This window comes from Rutidosis leptorrhynchoides, chromosome 5, assembly GCF_046630445.1.
Source record: "Rutidosis leptorrhynchoides isolate AG116_Rl617_1_P2 chromosome 5, CSIRO_AGI_Rlap_v1, whole genome shotgun sequence".
Taxonomy (NCBI): Eukaryota; Viridiplantae; Streptophyta; class Magnoliopsida; order Asterales; family Asteraceae; genus Rutidosis; species Rutidosis leptorrhynchoides.
Window position 1 is genome coordinate 187545788 of NC_092337.1, and position 18909 is coordinate 187564696.

Here is an 18909-nt window from a genome sequence, read left to right on the forward strand (position 1 = left end):
ACCACAAAAGTCTCCAACATATATTTAATTAGAAGCAACTGAATATGAGACAACGCAGGTGGATTGAACTGTTGAATGATTATGATTTTGAGATTCGATACCACCCGGGGAAGGCGAAGGTGGTAGCCGACGCTTTGAGTAGAAAGGACAGAGAACCTATACGGGTAAAAGCTATGAATATAATTATTCGTACTAACCTTACTACTCAAATAAAGGAGGCGCATCAGGGGGTTGTAAAAGAAGGAAAGTTGAAGAATGAGATACCCAAAGGATCAGAGAAACATCTTAATATTCGAGAAGATGGAACCTGATATAGGGCTGATAGAATTTGGGTACCAAGGTTTAGAGATGTGAGAGAAATGGTACTTAAAGAAGCATATAAAACCAGATATTCAATACATCTCGGAGAGGGGAAGATGTATAAAGATCTCAAGAAACACTTTTGGTGGCCGGGTATGAAAGCCGATATTGCTAAATATGTAGGAGAATGTTTAACATGTTCTAAGGCCAAAGCTGAACATCAGAAATCATCAGGTCTACTACAACAACCTGAAATCCCGGAATGGAAATGGGAAAACATTACCATGGATTTCATTACTAAATTGCCAAGGACTGTAAGTGGTTATGATACTATTTGGGTAATAGTTGATCATCTCACCAAGTCAGCACACTTCCTGCCAATGAGAGAAGATGACAAAATGGAGAAGTTGGCACGATTGTATTTGAAGGAGGTTTTCTCCAGACATGGAATACCCGCCTCTATTATCTCTGATAGGGATGGTAGATTTGTTTTAAGGTTCTGGCAGACGTTGCAACAAGCATTGGGGACTCGTCTAGACATGAGTACTGCCTATCATCCACAAACTGATGGGCAGAGCGAAAGGACGATACAAACACTTGAAGACATGCTACGAGCATGTGTTATTCATTTTGGAAACAGTTGGGATCGACACCTATCGTTAGCAGAATTTTCCTACAACAATACTTATCATTCTAGTATTGAGATGGCGCCGTTTGAGGCACTTTATGGTAGAAAGTGCAGGTCTCTGATTTGTTGGAATGAAGTGGGGGATAGACAGATTACGGGTCCGGAGATAATACAAGAAACTACCGAGAAAATCATCCAAATTCAACAACGATTGAAAACCGCCCAGAGTCGACAAAAGAGCTACGCGGACAGTAAAAGAAAAGATATAGAGTTTGGCCATTCAAGATACATTGGACCATTCAACAACGATTAGAAAGGCGTTGTTCGATTTGGTAAACGGGGGTAACTAAATCCAAGGTACATTGGACCATTCAAGATTATAGATCGTGTCGAACCAGTAGCTTACCAACTGGAGCTACCTCAACAACTCGTGGCTGTACATAACACTTTCTCGAATTTGAAGAAATGTTTTGCTAAAGAAGATCTCACTATTCCGTTGGACGAGGTCCAAATCAATGAAAAACTTCAATTTATTGAAGAACCCGTCGAAATAATGGATCGTGAGGTTAAGAGACTTAAGCAAAACAAGATACCGATTGTTAAGGTTCGGTGGAATGCTTGTAGAGGACCCGAGTTCACCTGGGAGCGTGAAGATCAGATGAAGAAGAAATACCCGCATCTATTTCCAGAAGATTCGTCAACACCTTCAACAGCTTAAAATTTCGGGACGAAATTTATTTAACGGGTAGGTACTGTAGTGACCCGAACTTTTCCATGTTTATATATATTAATTGAGATTGATATTTACATGACTAAATGTTTCCAACGTGTTAAGAAATCAAACTTGTTAAGACTTGATTAAATGAAATAAGTTTCATATAGACAATTGATCACCCAAGTTGACCGGCGATTCACGAACGTTACAAATTTGTAAAAACTACATGTTGTGGTATATATAGACATATATATATGGTTGACATGAGATTATGATGAGTAAGTATCTCACTAAGTATATTAACAATGTGTAATATACATAAGAAATGAGATTACTAAGTTAAGAAACTTGAAATGATATATATAACGATTATCGTTATGATAACGTCTACTAAATATATATGTATCATATTAAGATATTGATACACTATATTTAACATGATAAAATGATATTTAAATATATCATTAACTGTGTTAACAATGAGCTACATATGTAAAAACAAGACTACTAACTCAAGAATTACGAAACGAGACTTATATGTAACGATTATTGTTGTAACGATATTTTAATGTATATATCATATTAAGAGATATTCATACATCATAATATCATGATAACATAATAATTTAACATCTCATTTGATATAATAAACACTGGGTTAACAACATTTATTGAGATCGTTAACTTAAAGGTTTCAAAACAACACTTACATGTAACGACTAACGAACACTTAACGACTACATTAGAATGTATATACATGTTGTGTTTTGATATGTATTCTTACACTTTTGAAAGACTTCAAGACACATATCAAAGTACTTCTACTTAACAAAAATGCTTACAATTACATCCTCGTTCAGTTTCATCAACAATTCTACTCGTATGCACCCGTATTCGTACTCGTACAATACACAGCTTTTAGATGTATGTACTATTGGTATATACACTCCAATGATCAGCTCTTAGCCACCCATGTGAGTCACCTAAAACATTTGGGAACCATCATTTGGCAACTAGCATGAAATATCTCATAAAATTACAAAAATATTAGTAATCATTCATGACTTATTTACATGAAAACAAAATTACATACCCTTTATATCTAATCCATATACCAACGACCAAAAATACCTACAAACACTTTCATTCTTCAATTTTATTCATCTAATTGATCACTCTCAAGTTCCATCTTCAAGTTCTAAGTGTTCTTCATAAATTCCATAAGTATAGTTTCATAAAAATCAAGAATACTTCCAAGTTTGCAAGTCTACTTCCAAGCTTTCTAATCCATTCCAAGTAATCATCTAAAATCAAGGAACCTTTGTTATTTACAATAGTTTATCTTTCTAATTCAAGGTAATATTCATATTCAAACTTTGATTCAATTTCTACAACTATAACAATCTTATTTCGAGTGAAAATCTTACTTGAACTGTTTTCGTGTCATGATTCTGCTTCAAGAACTTTCAAGCCATCCAAGGATCCTTTGAAGCTAGCTCTATTTTTCTCATTTCTGATAGCTTTATCCAGAAAACTTGAGGTAGTAATGATGTTCATAACATCATTCGATTCATACATATAAAGCTATCTTATTCGAAGGTTTAAACTTGTAATCACTAGAACATAGTTTAGTTAATTCTAAACTTGTTCGCAAACAAAAGTTAATCCTTTTAACTTGACTTTTAAAATCAACTAAACACATATTATATATCTATATGATATGCTAACTTTATGATTTAAAGCCTAGAAACATGATGAACACCATAAAATCGGATATACGCCGTCGTAGTGAAACCGGGGGCTGTTTTGGTTTGGATAATTAAAAACTATGATAAACTTTAATTTAAAAGTTGTTCTTCTGGGAAAATGATTTTTCATATGAACATGAAACTATATCCAAAAATCTTGATTAAACTCAAAGTGAAAGTATGTTTTTCAAAATGGTCATCAAGATGTTGTTCTTTCGACGAAAATGACTACCTCTTTAGTAATTGACATGTAACTTAAATTTCCGACTATAAACCTATACTTTTTCTGTTTGGATTCTTAAATTAGAGTTCTATATGAAACCATAGCATCTTGATTCACTCAAAACGGATTTAAAATGAAGATGTTATGGGTAAAACAAGATTGGATATTTTTGATCTTTTTAGCTACGGGAAATGTTTAACAAATCTATACAAATCATATCCTAGCTAACTTATGTTGTATTATACATGTATTCTAATATATTATGTAATCTTGGGATACCATAGACACGTATGCAAATGTTTTGACATATCATATCGACCCATGTATATATATTATTTGGAACAATCATAGACACTCTATATGCTGTAATGTTGGAGTTAGCTATACAGGGTTGAGGTTGATTCCAAAAATATATATACTTTGAGTTGTGATCTAGCCTAAGATGTGTATACACTAGGTCGTGGATTGATTCAAGATAATATATATATCGATTTATTTCTGTACATCTAACTGTGGACAACTAGTTGTAGGTTATTAACGAAGACAGCTGACTTAATACACTCAAATCTTTAAAACATAATAAAAATGGTTGTAATTATATTTTGATCATACTTTGATATATATGTACATATTTGTATAGGTTCATGAATCGATCCGTGGCCAAGTCTTATTTTCGAGGAAAGAAATATCTGTGAAAGTGAGTTATAGTCCCACTTTTAAAGTCTAATATTTTTGGGATGAGAATACATGCAGGTTTTATAAATGATTTACAAAATAGACACAAGTACGTGAAACTACATTCTATGGTTGAATTATCAAAATCGAATATGCCCCTTTTTATTAAGTCTGGTAATCTAAGAATTAGGGAACAAACACCCTAATTAACCCGAATCCTAAAGATAGATCTATTGGGCCTAACAAACCCCATCCAAAGTACCAGATGCTTTAGTACTTCAAAATTTATATCATATCCGAAGGGTGTCCCGGAATGATGGGGATATTCTTATATATGCATCTTGTTAATGTCGGTTACCAGGTGTTCACCATATGAATGATTTTTATCTCTATGTATGGGATGTGTATTAAAATATGAAATCTTGTGGTCTATTGTTACGATTTGATATATATAGGTTAAACCTATAACTCACCAACATTTTTGTTGACGTTTAAAGCATGTTTATTCTCAGGTGAATACTAAGAGCTTCCGCTGTTGCATACTAAAATAAGGACAAGATTTGGAGTCCATGTTTGTATGATATTGTGTAAAAACTGCATTCAAGAAACATATATCGATGTAATATATTTCTATTGTAAACCATTATGTAATGGTCATGTGTAAACAGTATATTTTAGATTATCATTATTTGATAATCTACGTAATGCTTTTAAAACCTTTATTGATAAAATAAAGGTTATGGTTGTTTTAAAAATGAATGCAGTCTTTGAAAAACGTCTCATATAGAGGTCAAAACCTCGCGACGAAATCAATTAATATGGAAAGTTTATAATCAATATGAACAGGACATTTCAAGGTTTAATTTATCCAATCTCTGATAGTCCATGGGTAAGCCCAGTTCAATGTGTTCTAAGAAAGGTGGCATGACTGTCATCACAAATGAAAAAAATGAGCTTATTCCTACTAGGACTGTAACAGGATGGCGTGTCTGTATTGATTATAGAAAATTAAATGACGCCACCAGAAAAGATCACTTTCCCTTACCTTTCATTGATCAAATGTTGGAAATATTAGCCGGAAATAGTTACTATTATTTTCTTGACGGTTTTTCCGGATACTTTCAAATTCCAATAGCACCCGAGGACCAAGAGAAAACCACGTTCACGTGCCCTTATGGTACTTTTGCTTATAAACGCATGCCATTTGGACTTTGCAACGCCCCTGCAACCTTTCAAAGGTGCATGATGGCGATTTTTCACGACATGATAGAAGAATGCATGGAAGTTTTCATGGATGACTTTTCAGTCTTCGGTGATACATTTGAATCATGTCTAGTTAATCTTGAACGAATGTTTATTAGATGTGAACAATCAAATCTAGTTCTTAATTGGGAGAAATACCATTTCATGGTTAGAGAAAGCATCGTTCTTGGTCATAAAATTTTAAAAGAAGGAATTGAAGTAGATAGAGCTAAAGTAGATGTAATTGCTAAACTTCCACATCCCACCAATGTTAGAGAAGTTAGGAGTTTTCCAGGGCATGCCGGTTTTTACTGACGTTTCATAAAAGATTTTTCTAAAATTGCCACTCCTATGAATAAACTCCTAGAAAAGGATGCTCCATTCATCTTTTCAGATGAATGCATCAAATCTTTTAATATTCTTAAAGAAAAACTCACTAATGCACCGATCATGATAACTCCAAATTGGAATTTATCATTTGAACTCATGTGCGATGCAAGTGATTTTGCAATGGGAGCCGTTTTAGGACAAAGGATTGAAAAACGATTTCAACCTATTTATTACGCTAGTAAGACGTTACAAGGAGCACAAACGAATTACACAACTACTGAAAAAGAACTCCTTGCTATTGTCTTTGCTTTTGACAAATTTCGTTCATATCTCGTTCTAACTAAAACGGTGGTCTATACCGACCATTCTACTCTTAGATACCAATTTTCGAAACAAGATGCCAAACCACGATTAATCCATTGGATATTACTTTTACAAGAGTTCGATATTGAAATTCGAGACAAAAAGGGAGCAGAAAATCTCGCAGTTGATCATCTTTCTCGTCTTGAAAATCCTGAATTAGAAGTTCTAAATGAATCGGCCATACAAGATAACTTTTCTGATGAATATCTATTGAAGATAGATTATAATGAAATTCCATGGTTTGCAGACTATGCAAACTACTTAGTATGTGGATTCCTTGAAAAAGGGATGTCGTACCAAAAACGAAATAAATTCTTTAGTGATATAAAGCACTATTTCTGGGAAGATCCACATTTGTTTAAAAGTTGTCCCGATGGAATAGTACGCCGATGTGTATTCGGAGATGAAGCTAGTCAAATCTTAAACCATTGTCATAAAGGACTAACAGGAGGGCATTATGGGCCTCAACTCACAGCAAGAAAAGTTTACAATGCTGGATTCTATTGGCCTACAATTTTCAAAGACGCACACCTTCTTTGTAAATCCTGCGATGTTTGTCAAAGGGCCGGAAAAATAAGTCAACGTGATGAAATGCCACAAAATGTCATTCAAGTATGTGAAGTATATGACGTTTGGGGTAGTCCATTTCCAAAATATCATAATAATCTCTACATTCTCGTTGCCATTGATTATGTATCTAAATGGGCGGAAGCACAAGCTCTCCCAAAGAACGATGCACGAGTTGTAGTCAACTTCTTAAAACGTCTTTTTGCTAGGTTCAGAACACCGAAAGCTTTAATAAGTGATCGGGGTACTCATTTTTGTAATAATCAACTTGAGAAAGTTCTCAAAAGATATGGAGTAACTCATAAAATCTCAACCGCTTATCATCCACAAACAAGTGGACAAGTTGGAAATACCAACCGAGCATTAAAACATATTCTAGAAAAACCGTAGGATCAAATCCAAAGGAATAGTCCATGAAATTGGAGGACGCACTCTGGGCTTTTAGAACAGCCTACAAAACTCTAATTGGCACCACACCTTTTAAACTCGTTTACGGAAAAGCATGTCATCTTCCAGTAGAAATTGAGCAAAAAGCATTTTGGGCTTTGAAGACATGTAATCTTGATTTACATGAAGTCAGACGTCTACGGTTAAGTCAATTAAACGAATTAGAAGAATTAAGACATGAAGCATACAAAAATTCGTTAATCTATAAGGAAAGAACAAAGAAATGGCATGATAAAAGAATAAGAAGTTCAAAAGAATTTAAAGAAGGAGACAGAGTTCTTCTTTTCAATTCACGATTCAAGCTATTTCCTGAAAAACTGAAATCAAGATAGTCTGGACCATTCATAGACAAAAGAGTTTTCCCATATGGAACAATAGAGTTAATAAATTCAAATGGGATTGAATTTAAAGTTAATGGTCACAGAGTTAAACATTACATACATGGTCCAATGAAAGTTGACAATGAAGTCAATCATAATTTCACCACCCAAGAAAACCCTCAGAATGAAAACATAAATATGTTATCAACAACATATGAAAAACCAAAATTGAAAGACGGGGAAACTTCAAATTGGAGTGATGAAGAAGAATTCCTATACAAACCTCCCATTCCAAGAAATGAAGAAAAATGTGAACAAAAAGTTCAAGTAGAAGTGAAAGAACCAAGAAAAGATCACTTGGAAAAGGTTAACAAACCAACTCTACTTACTAAAGTAGGAGACCCAGGTGAATTTATCATTTCTTGCTTGCTTAACGATGGTGCTATGTATAATGGACTCGTAGATTTAGGAGCAAGTGCAAATGTTATGCCTCTTTCCTTATACAAAAGATTAGGTGTGGGTAAATTAGGACCAACCAGAATAGGTGTTCAATTATTTGATCAAACCATTAAACACCCGATTGGAATAGCAAACAATTTACTTGTTAAAGTGGGAAGTTTGACCTTTGTTGCAAACTTCATAGTTATTAATATGGAGGAAGACCTTGATATTCCTCTAATTTTAGGTCACCCATTTTTAGCAACCACCGAGGCATTCATTGATATAAGAGAAGGTAGAATGACACTTAGGGATGGTGACAAATCGGTTATCTTTATGAACCGAAAGTTTAGATCTCCATCAACCAAAATTGTTGAACCAATAAAAACGCCTAAGTGTGACGAAGATGAAGCAACAACCAATGATGACCTGATAACAAAGAACCCCGTTGTTGATACGAAATTAGATGAACCCGTTTTTAACAGTTCAACGAAGAAACTTTATAAACGGATTCAAGATGCTAGGATTAAGGGGAACTTTAAGTTATGTAACCGATTAGTATCCAATTTGTCGCCTAAAAAAGGAAATGTTAGTTGAATTTGTGAAAGTTACAGAGGAAATCAATAATTGGCTTGAAGCAAAAGTCAGAGATATACAAGTTGTTGATAGTCTAATTGAAAACGAAGTTAATCACAATTTTGACACCACAGCTAACTAAGTGTGGGGAGAATCAAGTCTTTTTAAGGATAATATTTATTTCTGTTAGAATTAGATATTCTGTTTTCGTGTAGTTTTCAAGAATGGAATCCGAATGGTCTTTCCCTAGCAGACCCTAAAGAACTAGTCTTCTCCCTCCATTCTGAATTTTTATTTTTTTTAGGTTTTACAAGATGAAGAATTTCTTTGATCTGAACCATGGTCTACTACTACACGCTATGATTACTAAACGTAATAATGACACCCTTCCGAGTGAATTGGTATCATTCATAAGAGGCAAAATGGACGGATTAAGAAAAGAACTCAGGAACAATCATCATAAGATACATTTTGGTAAAGGAAAATCAAAATCCGCAACAAAAAGAAGAGCACGACACCTTGAAAGATGTCATAAATGCGGAAAATGGTCACACGAAGGTAAATGTTCGAACAATCAAACATATTCAAATACCGAATTTGTTACTCTATACTGAAATGTCCCGTTCTTATTGATTAAAAACGATCCATATTAATTGATTTCGTTGCGAAGTTTTGACCTCTATATGAGACGTTTTTCAAAGACTGCATTCATTTTAAAACAAACCATAACCTTTATTTCATCAATAAAGGTTTAAAAAAAACTTTACGTAGATTATCAAATAATGATAATCTAAAATATCCTGTTTACACACGACCATTACATAATGGTTTACAATACAAATATGTTACAACAAAATAAGTTTCTTGAATGCAGTTTTTACACAATATCATACAAGCATAGACTTCAAATCTCGTCCTTATTTAAGTATGCGACAGCGGAAGCTCTTAATAATCACCTGAGAATAAACATGCTTAAAACGTCAACAAAAATGTTGGTGAGTTATAGGTTTAACCTATATATATCAAATCATAATAATAGACCACAAGATTTCATATTTCAATACACATCCCATACATAGAGATAAAAATCATTCATATGGTGAACACCTGATAACCGACATTAACAAGATGCATATATAAGAATATCCCCATCATTCCGGGACACCCTTCGGATATGATATAAATTTTGAAGTACTAAAGCATCCGGTACTTTGGATGGGGTTTGTTAGGCCCAATAGATCTATCTTTAGGATTCACGTCAATTAGGGTGTTTGTTCCCTAATTCTTAGATTACCAGACTTTAATAAAAAGGGGCATATTCGATTTTGATAATGCAACCATAGAATGTAGTTTCACGTACTTGTGTCTATTTTGTAAATCATTTATAAAACCTGCATGTATTCTCATCCCAAAATATTAGATTTTAAAAGTGGGACTATAACTCACTTTCACAGATTTTTACTTCGTCGGGAAGTAAGACTTGGCCACTGGTTGATTCACGAACCTATAACAATATATACATATATATCAAAGTAGGTTCAAAATATATTTACAACACTTTTAATATATTTTGATGTTTTAAGTTTATTAAGTCATCTGTCCTCGTTAGTAACCTACAACTAGTTGTCCACAGTTAGATGTACAGAAATAAATCGATAAATATTATCTTGAATCAATCCACGACCCAGTGTATACGTATCTCAGTATTGATCACAACTCAAACTATATATATTTTGGAATCAACCTCAACCCTGTATAGCTAACTCCAACATTCACATATAGAGTGTCTATGGTTGTTCCGAAATATATATAGATGTGTCGACATGATAGGTCGAAACATTGTATACGTGTCTATGGTATCTCAAGATTACATAATATACAATACAAGTTGATTAAGTTATGGTTGGAATAGATTTGTTACCAATTTTCACGTAGCTAAAATGAGAAAAATTATCCAATCTTGTTTTACCCATAACTTCTTCATTTTAAATCCGTTTAGAGTGAATCAAATTGCTATGGTTTCATATTGAACTCTATTTTATGAATCTAAACAGAAAAAGTATAGGTTTATAGTCGGAAAAAGAAGTTACAAGTCGTTTTTGTAAAGGTAGTCATTTCAGTCGAAAGAACGACGTCTAGATGACCATTTTAGAAAACATACTTTCACTTGGAGTTTAACCATAATTTTTGGATATAGTTTCATGTTCATAATAAAAATCATTTTCTCAGAATAACAACTTTTAAATCAAAGTTTATCATAGTTTTTAATTAACTAACCCAAAACAGCCCGCGGTGTTACTACGACGGCGTAAATCCGGTTTTACGGTGTTTTTCGTGTTTCCAGGTTTTAAATCATTAAGTTAGCATATCATATAGATATAGAACATGTGTTTAGTTGATTTTAAAAGTCAAGTTAGAAGGATTAACTTTTGTTTGCGAACAAGTTTAGAATTAACTAAACTATGTTCTAGTGATTACAAGTTTAAACCTTCGAATAAGATAGCTTTATATGTATGAATCGAATGATGTTATGAACATCATAACTACCTTAAGTTCCTTGGATAAACCTACTGGAAAAGAGAAAAATGGATCTAGCTTCAACGGATCCTTGGATGGCTCGAAGTTCTTGAAACGGAATCATGACACGAAAACAAGTTCAAGTAAGATCATCACTTGAAATAAGAGTGTTATAGTTATAGAAATTGAACCAAAGTTTGAATATGATTATTACCTTGTATTAGAATGATAACCTACTGTAAGAAACAAAGATTTATTGAGGTTGGATGATCACCTTACAAGACTGGAAGTGAGCTAGCAAACTTGAAAGTATTCTTGATTTTATGTAACTAGAACTTGTAGAATATATGAAGAACACTTAGAACTTGAAGATAGAACTTGAGAGAGATCAATTAGATGAAGAAAATTGAAGAATTAAAGTGTTTGTAGGTGTTTTTGGTCGTTGGTATATGGATTAGATATAAAGGATATGTAATTTTGTTTTCATGTAAATAAGTCATGAATGATTACTCATATTTTTGTAATTTTATGAGATATTTCATGCTAGTTGCCAAATGATGGTTCCCACATGTGTTAGGTGACTCACATGGGCTGCTAAGAGCTGATCATTGGAGTGTATATACCAATAGTACATACATCTAAAAGCTGTGTATTGTACGAGTACGAATACGGGTGCATACGAGTAGAATTGTTGATGAAACTGAACGAGGATGTAATTGTAAGCATTTATGTTAAGTAGAAGTATTTTGATAAGTGTATTGAATTCTTTCAAAAGTGTATAAATACATATTAAAACACTACATGTATATACATTTTAACTGAGTCGTTAAGTCATCGTTAGTCGTTACATGTAAGTGTTGTTGTGAAACCTTTAGGTTAACGATCTTGTTAAATGTTGTTAACCCAATGTTTATAATATCAAAAGAGATTTTAAATTACTATATTATCATGATATTATCATGTATGAATATCTCTTAATATGATATATATACATTAAATGTCTTTACAACGATAATCGTTACATATATGTCTCGTTTAAAAATCATTAAGTTAGTAGTCTTGTTTTTACATATGTAGTTCATTATTAATATACTTAATGATATGTTTACTTATCATAGTATCATGTTAACTATATATATATCCATATATATGTCATCATATAGTTTTTACAAGTTTTAACGTTCGTGAAACACCGGTCAACTTGGGTGGTCAATTGGCTATATGAAACATATTTCAATTAATCAAGTCTTAACAAGTTTGATTGCTTAACATGTTGGAAACATTTAATCATGTAAATATCAATCTCAATTAATATATATAAACATGGAAAACTTCGGGTCACTACAGTACCTACCCGTTAAATAAATTTCGTCCCGAAATTTTAAGCTGTTGAAGGTGTTGACGAATCTTCTGGAAATAGATGCGGGTATTTCTTCTTCATCTGATCTTCACGCTCCCAGGTGAACTCGGGTCCTCTACGAGCATTCCATTAAACCTTAACAATTGGTATCTTGTTTTGCTTAAGTCTTTTAACCTCACGATCCATTATTTCGACGGGTTCTTCGATGAATTGAAGTTTTTCGTTGATTTGGATTTCATCTAACGGAATATTGAGATCTTCTTTAGCAAAACATTTCTTCAAATTCGAGACGTGGAAAGTGTTATGTACAGCCACGAGTTGTTGAGGTAACTCAAGTCGGTAAGCTACTGGTCCGACACGATCAATAATCTTGAATGGTCCAATATACCTTGGATTTAATTTCCCTCATTTACCAAATCGAACAACGCCTTTCCAAGGTACAACTTTAAGCATGACCATCTCTCCAATTTCAAATTCTATATCTTTTCTTTTAATGTCAGCGTAGCTCTTTTGTCGACTTTGGGCGGTTTTCAACCGTTGTTGAATTTGGATGATCTTCTCGGTAGTTTCTTGTATAATCTCCGGACCCGTAATCTGTCTATCCCCCACTTCACTCCAACAAATCAGAGACCTGCACTTTCTACCATAAAGTGCTTCAAACGGCGCCATCTCAATGCTTGAATCGTAGCTGTTGTTGTAGGAAAATTCTGCTAATGGTAGATGTCGATCCCAACTGTTTCCGAAATCAATAACACATGCTCGTAGCATGTCTTCAAGCGTTTGTATCGTTCTTTCGCTCTGCCCATCAGTTTGTGGATGATAGGCAGTACTCATGTCTAGACGAGTTCCTAATGCTTGCTGTAATGTCTGACAGAATCTTGAAATAAATCTGCCATCCCTATCAGAGATAATAGAGATTGGTATTCCATGTCTGGAGACGACTTCCTTCAAATACAGTCGTGCTAACTTCTCCATCTTGTCATCTTCTCTTATTGGTAGGAAGTGTGCTGATTTGGTGAGACGATCAACTATTACCCAAATAGTATCAAAACCACTTGCAGTCCTTGGCAATTTAGTGATGAAATCCATGGTAATGTTTTCCCATTTCCATTCTGGGATTTCGGGTTGTTGAAGTAGACCTGATGGTTTCTGATGCTCAGCTTTGACCTTAGAACACGTCAAACATTCTCCTACATATTTAGCAACATCGGCTTTCATACCCGGCCACCAAAAATGTTTCTTGAGATCCTTGTACATCTTCCCCGTTCCAGGATGTATTGAGTATCTGGTTTTATGAGCTTCTCTAAGTACCATTTCTCTCATATCTCCAAATTTTGGTACCCAAATCCTTTCAGCCCTATACCGGGTTCTGTCTTCCCGAATATTAAGATGCTTCTCCGATCCTTTGGGTATTTCATCCTTTAAATTTCCCTCTTTTAAAACTCCTTGTTGCGCCTCCTTTATTTGAGTAGTAAGGTTATTATGAATCATTATATTCATAGATTTTACTCGAATGGGTTCTCTGTCCTTCCTGCTCAAGGAATCGGCTACCACATTTGCCTTCCCCAGGTGGTAACGAATCTCAAAGTCGTAATCATTCAACAATTCAATCCAACTACGCTGCCTCATATTCAGTTGTTTCTGATTAAATATGTGTTGAAGACTTTTGTGGTCGGTATATATAATACTTTTGACCCCATATAAGTAGTGCCTCCAAGTCTTTAATGCAAAAACAACCGCGCCTAATTCCAAATCATGCGTCGTATAATTTTGTTCGTGAATCTTCAATTGTCTAGACGCATAAGCAATCACCTTCGTTCGTTGCATTAATATACAACCGAGACCTTGCTTTGATGCGTCACAATAAATCACAAAATCATCATTCCCTTCAGGCAATGACAATATAGGTGCCGTAGTTAGCTTTTTCTTCAATAACTGAAACGCTTTCTCTTGTTCATCATTCCATTCAAATTTCTTCCCTTTATGCGTTAATGCAGTCAAGGGTTTTGCTATTCTGGAAAAGTCTTGGATGAACCTTCTGTAGTAACCAGCTAGTCCTAAAAACTGGCGTATGTGTTTCGGAGTTTTCGGGGTTTCCCACTTTTCAACAGTTTCTATCTTTGCCGGATCCACCTTAATACTTTCTTTGTTCACTATGTGACCGATGAATTGAACTTCTTCCAACCAAAATGCACACTTTGAAAACTTAGCGTACAATTCTTCCTTCCTTAATACTTCTAACACCTTTCTCAAATGTTCACCGTGTTCTTGGTCATTCTTTGAGTAAATAAGTATGTCATCAATGAAAACAATGACAAACTTGTCAGGGTATGGTCCACACACTCGGTTCATAAGGTCCATGAACACAGCTGGTGCATTAGTTAAACCAAACGGCATGACCATAAACTCGTAATGACCGTAATGTGTTCTGAAAGCAGTCTTTGGAATATCATCTTCATTTACCCGCATTTGATGATACCCGGAACGTAAGTCAATCTTTGAATAAACAGATGAGCCTTGTAGTTGATCAAATAAGTCGTTGATTCTCGGTAGTGGGTAGCGGTTCTTGATGGTAAGTTTGTTCAACTCTCGGTAGTCGATACACAACCTAAATGTACCATCTTTCTTCTTGACAAACAAAACAGGAGCTCCCCACGATGATGTGCTTTGAAATGTCCGGTTCTTATTGATTAAAAACGTTCCATATTAATTGATTTCGTTGCGAGGTTTTGACCTCTATATGAGACGTTTTTCAAAGACTGCATTCATTTTTAAAACAAACCATAACCTTTATTTCATAAATAAAGGTTTAAAAAGCTTTACGTAGATTATCAAATAATGATAATCTAAAATATCCTGTTTACACACGACCATTACATAATGGTTTACAATACAAATATGTTACATCGAAATCAGTTTCTTGAATGCAGTTTTTACACAATATCATACAAACATGGACTCCAAATCTTGTCCTTATTTTAGTATGCAACAGCGGAAGCTCTTAATATTCACCTGAGAATAAACATGCTTTAAACGTCAACAAAAATGTTGGTGAGTTATAGGTTTAACCTATATATCAAATCGTAACAATAGACCACAAGATTTCATATTTCAATACACATCCCATACATAGAGATAAAAATCATTCATATGGTGAACACCTGGTAACCGACATTAACAAGATGCATATATAAGAATATCCCCATCATTCCGAGACACCCTTCGGATATGATATAAATTTCGAAGTACTAAAGTATCCGGTACTTTGGATGGGGTTTGTTAGGCCCAATAGATCTATCTTTAGGATTCGCGTCAATTAGGGTGTCTGTTCCCTAATTCTTAGATTACCAGACTTAATAAAAAGGGGCATATTCGATTTCGATAATTCAACCATAGAATGTAGTTTCACGTACTTGTGTCTATTTTGTAAATCATTTATAAAACTTGCATGTATTCTCATCCCAAAAATATTAGATTTTAAAAGTGGGACTATAACTCACTTTCACAGATTTTTACTTCGTCGGGAAGTAAGACCTGGCCACTGGTTGATTCACAAACCTATAACAATATATACATATATATCAAAGTATGTTCAAAATATATTTACAACACTTTTAATATATTTTGATGTTTTAAGTTTATTAAGTCAGATGTCCTCGTTAGTAACCTACAACTAGTTGTCCACAGTTAGATGTACAGAAATAAATCGATAAATATTATCTTGAATCAATCCACGACCCAGTGTATACGTATCTCAGTATTGATCACAACTCAAACTATATATATTTTGGAATCAACCTCAACCCTGTATAGCTAACTCCAACATTCACATATAGAGTGTCTATGGTTGTTCCAAAATATATATAGATGTGTCGACATGATAGGTCGAAACATTGTATACGTGTCTATGGTATCTCAAGATTATATAATATACAATACAAGTTGATTAAGTTATGGTTGGAATAGATTTGTTACCAATTTTCACGTAGCTAAAATGAGAAAAATTATCCAATCTGGTTTTACCCATAACTTCTTCATTTTAAATCCGTTTTGAGTGAATCAAATTGCTATGGTTTCATATTGAACTCTATTTTATGAATCTAAACAGAAAAAGTATAGGTTTATAGTCGGAAAAATAAGTTACAAGTCGTTTTTGTAAAGGTAGTCATTTCAGTCGAAAGAACGACGTCTAGATGACCATTTTAGAAAACATACTTCCACTTTGAGTTTAACCATAATTTTTGGATATAGTTTCATGTTCATAATAAAAATCATTTTCTCAGAATAACAACTTTTAAATCAAAGTTTATCATAGTTTTTAATTAACTAACCCAAAACAGCCCGCGGTGTTACTACGACGGCGTAAATCCGGTTTTACGGTGTTTTTCGTGTTTCCAGGTTTTAAATCATTAAGTTAGCATATCATATAGATATAGAACATGTGTTTAGTTGATTTTAAAAGTCAAGTTAGAAGGATTAACTTTTGTTTGCGAACAAGTTTAGAATTAACTAAACTATGTTCTAGTGATTACAAGTTTAAACCTTCGAATAAGATAGCTTTATATGTATGAATCGAATGATGTTATGAACATCATTACTACCTTAAGTTCCTTGGATAAACCTACTGGAAAAGAGAAAAATGGATCTAGCTTCAACGGATCCTTGGATGGCTCGAAGTTCTTGAAGCAGAATCATGACACGAAAACAAGTTCAAGTAACATCATCACTTGAAATAAGATTGTTATAGTTATAGAAATTGAACCAAAGTTTGAATATGATTATTACCTTGTATTAGAATGATAACCTACTGTAAGAAACAAAGATTTCTTGAGGTTGGATGATCACCTTACAAGATTGGAAGTGAGCTAGCAAACTTGAAAGTATTCTTGATTTTATGTAACTAGAACTTGTAAAATATATGAAGAACACTTAGAACTTGAAGATAGAACTTGAGAGAGATTAATTAGATGAAGAAAATTGAAGAATGAAAGTGTTTGTAGGTGTTTTTGGTCATTGGTGTATGGATTAGATATAAAGGATATGTAATTTTGTTTTCATGTAAATAAGTCATGAATGATTACTCATATTTTTGTAATTTTATGAGATATTTCATGCTAGTTGCCAAATGATGGTTCCCACATGTGTTAGGTGACTCACATGGGCTGCTAAGAGCTAATCATTGGAGTGTATATACCAATAGTACATACATCTAAAAGCTGTGTATTGTACGAGTACGAATACGGGTGCATACGAGTAGCATTGTTGATGAAACTGAACGAGGATGTAATTGTAAGCATTTTTGTTAAGTAGAAGTATTTTGATAAGTGTATTGAAGTCTTTCAAAAGTGTATAAATACATATTAAAACACTACATGTATATACATTTTAACTGAGTCGTTAAGTCATCGTTAGTCGTTACATGTAAGTGTTGTTTTGAAACCTTTAGGTTAACGATCTTGTTAAATGTTGTTAACCCAATGTTTATAATATCAAATGAGATTTTAAATTATTATATTATCATGATATTATCATGTATGAATATCTCTTAATATGATATACATACATTAAATGTCTTTACAACGATAATCGTTACATATATGTCTCGTTTAAAAATCATTAAGTTAGTAGTCTTGTTTTTACATATGTAGTTCATTGTTAATATACTTAATGATATGTTTACTTATCATAGTATCATGTTAACTATATATATATCCATATATATGTCATCATATAGTTTTTACAAGTTTTAACTTTCGTGAATCACCGGTCAACTTGGGTGGTCAATTGTCTATATGAAACATATTTCAATTAATCAAGTCTTAACAAGTTTGATTTCTTAACATGTTGGAAACATTTAATCATGTAAATATCAATCTCAATTAATATATATAAACATGGAAAAGTTCGGGTCACTACCATACCTACCCGTTAAATAAATTTCGTCCCGAAATTTTAAGCTTTTGAAGGTGTTGACGAATCTTCTGGAAATAGATGCGGGTATTTCTTCTTCATCTGATCTTCACGTTCCCAGGTGAACTCGGGTCCTCTACGAGCATTCCATCGAACCTTAACAATTGGTATCTTGTTTTGCTTAAGTCTTTTAACCTCACGATCCATTATTTCGACGGGTTCTTCGATGAATTGGAGTTTTTCGTTGATTTGGATTTCATCTAACGGAATAGTGAGATCTTCTTTAGCAAAACATTTCTTCAAATTCGAGACGTGGAAAGTGTTATGTACAGCCGCGAGTTGTTGAGGTAACTCAAGTCAGTAAGCTACTGGTCCGACACGATCAATAATCTTGAATGGTCCAATATACCTTGGATTTAATTTCCCTCCTTTACCAAATTGAACAACGCCTTTCCAAGGTGAAACTTTAAGCATGACCATCTCTCCAATTTCAAATTCTATATCTTTTCTTTTAATGTCAGCGTAGCTCTTTTGTCGACTTTGGGCGGTT